The sequence below is a fragment of the Oncorhynchus keta genome, unplaced genomic scaffold (assembly GCF_023373465.1).
Source record: "Oncorhynchus keta strain PuntledgeMale-10-30-2019 unplaced genomic scaffold, Oket_V2 Un_contig_25550_pilon_pilon, whole genome shotgun sequence".
NCBI lineage: Eukaryota > Metazoa > Chordata > Actinopteri > Salmoniformes > Salmonidae > Oncorhynchus > Oncorhynchus keta.
Window position 1 is genome coordinate 11,513 of NW_026284504.1, and position 8,488 is coordinate 20,000.

An 8,488-nucleotide genomic window follows, 5' to 3' on the forward strand; every position below is an offset into this window, starting at 1 on the left:
GACATGGATGCTTGCAGGATGAAAACATGATGTTGTTTCCATTAGGCTTATGCTTTGAATGCTGAAATTCAATACAATCATTTATCATTTGATCACATCTCTTTTTTTTCCTTATTTAAAAAAAAAAATGTTAATTTTTTAAGCTAAGAATGAATTTCATCTTGAATGTGTTGGCGTCGTTTTATTTTATATTTTGTTTCTACCGACAAAAACTGAAACACTTGTCATTTTTATTTGTTTAATGTCCTCTTCTTGAACTTGGATGTTTTTCAATGTTTTTTTATATATATACAAATATACAGCTGTTCATATTGTGTTCGTTGTCTGTTTCTGTGGAGATCATGCAAACGGAACAGACAGAGACAACGTAAACAAAAGCCCTTTTACTCCTTAATTCCTTCAAAACATACAACACAAACACACAGCAATGGAAGGAATGTAGTACTGCACTGTGTGGAAAATTATTGTCCTTTATATAGACAGCACTGTCCCATTTGAACTGAAATCATTACACTCACAGAATAAAGAAAAGTCCCCTTTCTTGTAAAGAAGTTGATCTTGAATCATTAGTTTTAACACTAGTTATAACTTGAGTTCCAAATTATAAAATGTCATAATTTTCCCCTCTATAAAATAGTGCCAGTCTTTTTGTGCTATAATGCCAACTTCTTGTCATGTTTGGCTTGAAAATTAAGCAATGAAGTTGGCAAGAGGACAAACAGATCTAGAATCAGGCTATAGAAGGAGAAAACAGATCTAGAATCAGGCTATAGAAGGAGAAAACAGATCTAGAATCAGGCTATAGAAGGAGAAAACAGATCTAGAATCAGGCTATAGATGGAGAAAACAGATCTAGAATCAGGCTATAGAAGGAGACAACAGATCTAGAATCAGGCTATAGAAGGAGACAACAGATCTAGAATCAGGCTATAGAATGGAGAAAACAGATCTAGAATCAGGCTATAGAAGGAGAAAACAGATCTAGAATCAGGCTATAGAAGGAGAAAACAGATCTGGGATCAGGCTATAGAAGGAGAAAACAGATCTAGAATCGGGCTATAGATGGAGACAACAGATCTAGAATCAGGCTATAGAAGGAGAAAACAGATCTAGGATCGGGCTATAGAAGGAGAAAACAGATCTAGAATCAGGCTATAGAAGGAGAAAACAGATCTAGGATCGGGCTATAGAAGGAGAAAACAGATCTAGAATCGGCTATAGAAGGAGAAAACAGATCTAGAATCAGGCTATAGAAGGAGACAAACAGATCTAGAATCAGGCTATAGAAGGAGAAAACAGATCTGGGATCACACTAGCTTTGATTACACAGATCTTGAAATTCCAGAATCTCAGCGGTGTCATTTTGGCATGAGAATTCCAGAATCAGTCAACGGTGTCATTTTGGCATGAGAATTAGTCAGAGTCACGACTAAAATAATAGTATAAAAATACTGAAAAGGTGAAACGGCAAGGAAGACATTTCACCTCAAAATTGTAAAGAGAAGCATTTTTTGACTTCAGTCTTCAAGGAAGATGGCCGCCCCTCCACCAGGCTTGGTGACAAACAGACTGTGTTTCTCTAGCTCGGCTCTGCGTGGGTCTGCCGTGTAGTACAACTCTCTGACGCTCTTTAGGAAAGACTCCACCTTGTCAGTGGGGACCATGGAGACAGCACAGCCTCCCAGCCTGCTCCGGTCAGCCGGGATCCCACCGCACCAGACTGCCTGTAGCCAGAGGAAACATAATACACATGGAGAAAGCACGGTTCTAGGAACCTAAATCCTTCAATTACGATCTATCAATTAACAATGCAATCAAGCGAGGAAACTGCATCAACAGTTGCACCATCCATTTGTCAAACACACTAGTTACAAGGTAGCCGGTGAAATCTAGTATTTTAAATGGACAGGTTTGAAATTAGATTTTTTTAAATATCTCAAATGAGACTTCATCTCTCACGGACAGACAACGTAAATAAATATAGGCTATTTCACCAAAATGACGGCAAGATTTTATTTCTGAGTTAACGAGTAGAGTGAGAATAACCTGTAAATTGAAAGGTTTTAAACCCTTTTAATATATATAAAAAAATATATAGTTAACATATAGAATGGAGTGGTTCTGGACTTACAGACATATCTCTACCAGCTGGTCTAGTTCTGGACTTACAGACATATCTCTACCAGCTGGTCTGGTTCTGGACTTACAGACATATCTCTACCAGCTGGTCTAGTTCTGGACTTACAGACATATTTCTACCAGCTGGTCTAGTTCTGGACTTACAGACATATCTCTACCAGCTGGTCCAGTTCTGGACTTACAGACATATCTCTACCAGCTGGTCCAGTTCTGGACTTACAGACATCTCTACCAGCTGGTCCAGTTCTGGACTTACAGACATATCTCTACCAGCTGGTCCAGTTCTGACAGCTTACAGACATATTTCTACCAGCTGGCGTCTAGTTCTCAGGTCTCCCGAGACGCTACGCCGTTCGGTACCAGCTGGTCATAGTCTTGAACCGCAGGACCCGTACCGACATATCATGCCTGGCCCGCTGGTCCAGTTGAACTGGCCACTGGGAGGAGAGGACAGGTATAGCAGGTCAAACCGGTTATTCTACCAGATTTAAGGACATGATACAGTTTGGTTTAAGGACCTCCCCCTGCTAGCCTACCTACCAGCTGGTCAGTAGTGGCACCTGTACAGCCTTTTTAACATACCAGCGTGACACACAGTTTGTTTGAATCAAAATGGTGGAGGAGTGACCTGCTAGCCTACCAGTTATAATGTACCAGTTATACAGTAGTGACTGCTAGCCTACCAGTTATACAGAAGTGACCTGCTAGCCTACCAGTTATAATGTACTAGTTATACAGAAGTGACCTGCTAGCCTACCAGTTATACAGTAGTGACCTGCTAGCCTACCAGTTATAATGTACTAGTTATACAGAAGTGACCTGCTAGCCTACCAGTTATAATGTACTAGTTATACCAGAAGTGACCTGCTAGCCTACCAGTTATACAGTAGTGACCTGCTAGCCTACCAGTTATAATGTACTAGTTATACAGTAGTGACCTGCTAGCCTACCAGTTATAATGTACCAGTTATACAGTAGTGACCTGCTAGCCTACCAGTTATACAGTAGTGACCTGCTAGCCTACCAGTTATACAGTAGTGACCTGCTAGCCTACCAGTTATAATGTACTAGTTATACAGTAGTGACCTGCTAGCCTACCAGTTATAATGTACTAGTTATACTTTATTTGACCTGCTAGCTACCAGTTATAATGTACTAGTTTGAAGTGACCTGGCCACCAGTTATACAGCAGTGACCTGAACAGCCTACCAGAGTTATAATGTACTAGTTAGCAAGTGACCTAACACAGCCTTTATTTTTTATTTTTATTTATTTATTTCACCTTTATTTAACCAGGTAGGCTAGTTGAGAACAAGTCTCATTTGGAGTAACTGAAGCAAGATAATAGCATAGCGGTTGAACAGACAACACAGAGTTAACATGGAGTAAACAATTAGCAAGTCAATAACACAGTAGAACAAAATGGGCAGATATACAATGTGTGCAAAAGGCATGAGGTAGGCGAATAATACAATTTTGCAGATTAACACAGTGATAAATGATCAGATAGTGTACAGGTAGAGATATTGGTGTGCAAAAGAGCCAGTAAATATAAAAACAGTATAAAAACAGTATGGGAATGAGGTAGGTGAAAAAGGGTGAGCTATTTACCTATAGACTATGTACAGCTGCAGCGATCGGTTAGCTGCCGGATAGTTGATGTTTGAAGTTGGAGAGGGAGATAAAAGTCTCCAACTTCAGCGTATTTTTATTCGTTCCAGTGACAGGCAGCAGAGTACTGGAACGAAAGGCGGCCAAATTAGGTGTTGGCTTTAGGGATGATCAGTGAGAGTACCTGCTGAGCGCGTGCTACGGATGGGTGTTGCCATCGTGACCCAGTGAACTGAGATAAGGCGGAGCTTTACCTAGCATGGACTTGTAGATGACCTGGAGCCAGTGGGTCTGGCGAGTTATATGTAGTGAGGGCCAGCCGACTAGAGCCTACGCAGTGGTGGGGTGGCTTTATAAGGTGGCACTGTTAGTGACAAAACGAATGGCACTGTGATAGACTGCAGTATTTACAGTTTGCTGAGTAGAGTGTTGGAAGACCTGGATTTGATTTTGTAGATGACATCTAGCCAGACACCTAGGTACTTATAGTTATATTCAAGGTTGGTAGGTTATAGTGTACTCAGTTATACAGTAGTGACCTGCGGAATAGAAAGCCGACTGGATTTGATTTTTGATTAGATGTTTGATAGTCTGGAAGGGAGAGTTTGAGTCTGCTAGACACCAGTTATAGATGTCCACATATTCAAGGTTGGACCATCCATAGCCTGACCAGTTATAATGTACCAGTTATACAGTAGTGACCTGCTAGCCTACCAGTTATACAGTAGTGACCTGCTAGCCTACCAGTTATACAGTAGTGACCTGCTAGCCTACCAGTTATACAGTAGTGATGTACACCAGTTATACAGTAGTGACCTGCTAGCCTACCAGTTATACAGTAGTGACCTGCTAGCCTACCAGTTATACAGTAGTGACCTGCTAGCCTACCAGTTATAATGTACTAGTTATACAGTAGTGACCTGCTAGCCTACCAGTTATAATGTACTAGCCTACCAGTTATACAGTAGTGACCTGCTAGCCTACCAGTTATAATGTACTAGTTATACAGTAGTGACCTGCTAGCCTACCAGTTATAATGTACTAGTTATACAGAAGTGACCTGCTAGCCTACCAGTTATAATGTACTAGTTATACAGTAGTGACCTGCTAGCATACCAGTTATAATGTACTAGTTATACAGTAGTGACCTGCTAGCCTACCAGTTATAATGTACTAGTTATACAGAAGTGACCTGCTAGCCTACCAGTTATAATGTACTAGTTATACAGTAGTGACCTGCTAGCCTACCAGTTATAATGTACAGAAGTGACCTGCTAGCCTACCAGTTATAATGTACTAGTTATACAGTAGTGACCTGCTAGCCTACCAGTTATAATGTACTAGTTATACAGTAGTGACCTGCTCGCCAGTTACCAGTTATAATGTACCAGTTATACAGTAGTGACCTGCTAGCTCTTACCAGTTATAATGTACTAGTTATACAGAAGTGACCTGCTAGCCTACCAGTTATAATGTACTAGTTATACAGTAGTGACCTGCTAGCCTACCAGTTATACAGTACCTAGTGACCAGAAGTAGCCTACCACATTATAATGTACTAGTTATAAGTATTGACCTGCTAGCCTCTTATCCAGAGTGACCTGCTAGCCTACCAGTTATACAGTAGTGACCTGCTAGGCCTACCAGTTATAATGTACTAGTTATACAGTAGTGACCTGCTAGCCTACCAGTTATACAGTAGTGACCTGCTAGCCTACCAGTTATAATGTACTAGTTATACAGTAGTGACTTGCTAGCCTACCAGTTATCAGAGTGACCTGCTAGCCTACCAGTTATCATGTACCAGTTATAACAAGTGACCTTGTAGCCTACCAGTTATACAGTAGTGACCTGCTAGCCTACCAGTTATAACCAGTGACCTGCTAGCCTACCAGTTATACAGTAGTGACCTGCTAGCCTACCACATTTATTTAATTTAAGTCATTTAGCAGACGTTATCCAAAGCTAGCCTTACAAATTGGACCAGTTATACAGTAGTGACCTGCTAGCCTACCAGTTATAATGTACCAGTTATACAGTAGTGACCTGCTACCCTACCAGTTATAAGTAGTTATACCCTGCTAGCCTACCAGTTATAATGTACTAGTTATACAGTAGTGACCTGCTAGCCTACCAGTTATTAGTGACCTGCTAGCCTACCAGTTTTAATGTACCAGTTATACAGAACCTGCTAGCCTACCAGTTATACAGTAGTGAGTTATACAAAAGTTATACACTAGTGACCTGCTAGCCTACCAGTTATAAGTAGTGAACTAGTTATACATTTAGTGACCTGCTAGCTCTATCCAGAGCGACTTACAAATGTGGACCAGTTCCCAGTAGTGACCTGCAGACCTACCAGTTATAATGTACCAGTTATACAGTAGTGACCTGCTAGCCTACCAGTTATACAGAAGTGACCTGCTAGCCTACCAGTTATAATGTACCAGTTATACAGTAGTGACCTGCTAGCCTACCAGTTATACAGTTATAGTGACCTGCTAGCCTACCAGTTATAATGTACTAGTTATACAGTAGTGACCAGCTAGCCTACCAGTTATACAGTTATACAGTAGTGACCTGCTAGCCTACCAGTTAGAATGTACAAGTTATACAGTAGTGACCTGCTAGCCTACCAGTTATACAGTAGTGACCTGCTAGCCTACCAGTTATAATGTACCAGTTATACTGTAGTGACCTGGTAGCCTACCAGTTATACAGTAGTGACCTGCTAGCCTACCAGTTATAATGTACTAGTTATACAGTAGTGACCTGCTAGCCTTCCAGTTATAATGTACTAGTTATACTAGTCATTCTAGCCAGCCTTCCAGTTATACAGCAGTTAGCCTACCCTGCCATGACCTGAGCCTACCAGTTATACAGTAGTGACCTGCTAGCCTACCAGTTATAATGTACCAGTTATACAGTAGTGACCTGCTAGCCTACCAGTTATACAGTGTGACCTGCTAGCCTACCAGTTATAATGTACTAGTTATACAGTAGTGACCTGGCAGCCTTCCAGTTATAATGTACACTAGTTATACAGTAGTGACCTGCTAGCCTACCAGTTAAACAGTAGTGACCTGCTTGTCCTCACTGATTGTGTGTAAACAACTAGCTTTCGGCTCCGTCCGCACTGATTGGCGTATTTTATTTAGTTCACTGATTGGTGTAAACAACTAGCTTGTAGGCTCCGTCCGCACTGATTGGTGTAAACAACTAGCTTGTAGGCTCCGTCCGCACTGATTGGTGTAAACAACTAGCTTGTAGGATCCGTCCGCACTGATTGGTGTAAACAACTAGCTTGTAGGCTCCGTCCGCACTGATTGGTGTAAACAACTAGCTTGTAGGCTCCGTCCGCACTGATTGGTGTAAACAACTAGCTTGTAGGCTCCGTCCGCACTGATTGGTGTAAACAACTAGCTTGTAGGCTCCGTCCGCACTGATTGGTGAAGTCATTTAATGAGCTAAATGTGTAAACAACTGTTGATTTCACAGGTTATAAAAAAGGAACAGAGAGGAACGATATAAACATCTACTTGTTTTTATGGTTCAAACCGGTTCAGAACTTTATATTGTTGGTCAGAACAGTAGAACGGAACAAAAGTAAATTGTGGTCCTGTTCAGAATGAAACGATTGTAAAATAATAATAATAATAATAAGTGTCTTACCGTCCTGTGTGTTGGGGCTAAGGAGGTCTGTACCAGAGCTGTTCTGAAGTGATTCCCAGGGCCTTGCAGACCTTGTTCTCTGTAGGGCTCAGGGTGCAGCACCTCAGCCAAACACTGCAGCATCTCCTCCAGGGAGGCCTCCAGCTCTGTCTGCAGGGGGACAGCTTCAGCAGCCTGGCCCCACTCCAGACAGATCGAGGACTAATAACAACATCTGAGGAGACCATAGAGTTATTTATGCACCGGAGACAGCTTCACAGAAGGCCCCACTCCAAACTAGTGCCAACATCTGAGGGAGACCATAGAGTTATTTACAACACAGCAGGAGACAGCTTCAGCAGCCGGCCCCATATAAAAACCCCTGCCTTCGCCAACATCTGAGGGAGATTAGAGTTATTTACAGCACACAGGAGACAGCTTCAGCAGCCGGCCTCACTCCAGGTCTCCTCGATCTGGCCAGAATCTGATTGAGTTAAGAACACAGTTCAATTCATTCTGGGGTGGCAGGTAGCCTAGTGGTTAGAATGTTGGTGAGTAACTGAAGGTTGTTGGATCAAACCCTGACAAGCTGACAAGGTACAAATCTGTCATTCTGCCCCTGAACAGGCAGTTAACCCACTGTTCTTAGGCCATCATTGAAAATAAGAATTTGTTCTTAACTGACTTGCCTAGTTAAATAAAGATAAATAAAAAATAATTAAAAAATCACAGTGGTTTGAGGTAAATGGGAATTCTAGGTTTTATATATATCTCATTTCAGCTGATTACAATTGGTTTTGATGTACTAGCAGGACAAAACCTTAGAGTGTGCTGTCAGAACGTGTGTTGAATGTACCAGGCATCTCTGTCATAATGTGTGTGTGTGTGTATATACCATCTCTAGTGGTATTTTATTTAATTCTACGATGTTGAGAACACCAATATCAACTGGGACCCACTGTAATGATAATAACAATAATAATGATAATATTAGAATAATAATAACAATAATAATAATAATATAAGAAGAAGAATAATAACAATAATAATATAATATAATAATATAATAATAATAATATAATAATAT

At 41.0% G+C, this 8,488-nt stretch overlaps 1 pseudogene; it reads right to left on the bottom strand.

Annotated features, from left to right (window-relative positions):
- Nucleotides 1–1,391: 1,391 nt before the first annotated feature.
- The window catches only part of LOC127922395 (N-acetylgalactosamine kinase-like), a 13,598-nt pseudogene continuing 6,501 nt past the window's right edge, over nucleotides 1,392–8,488 (bottom strand).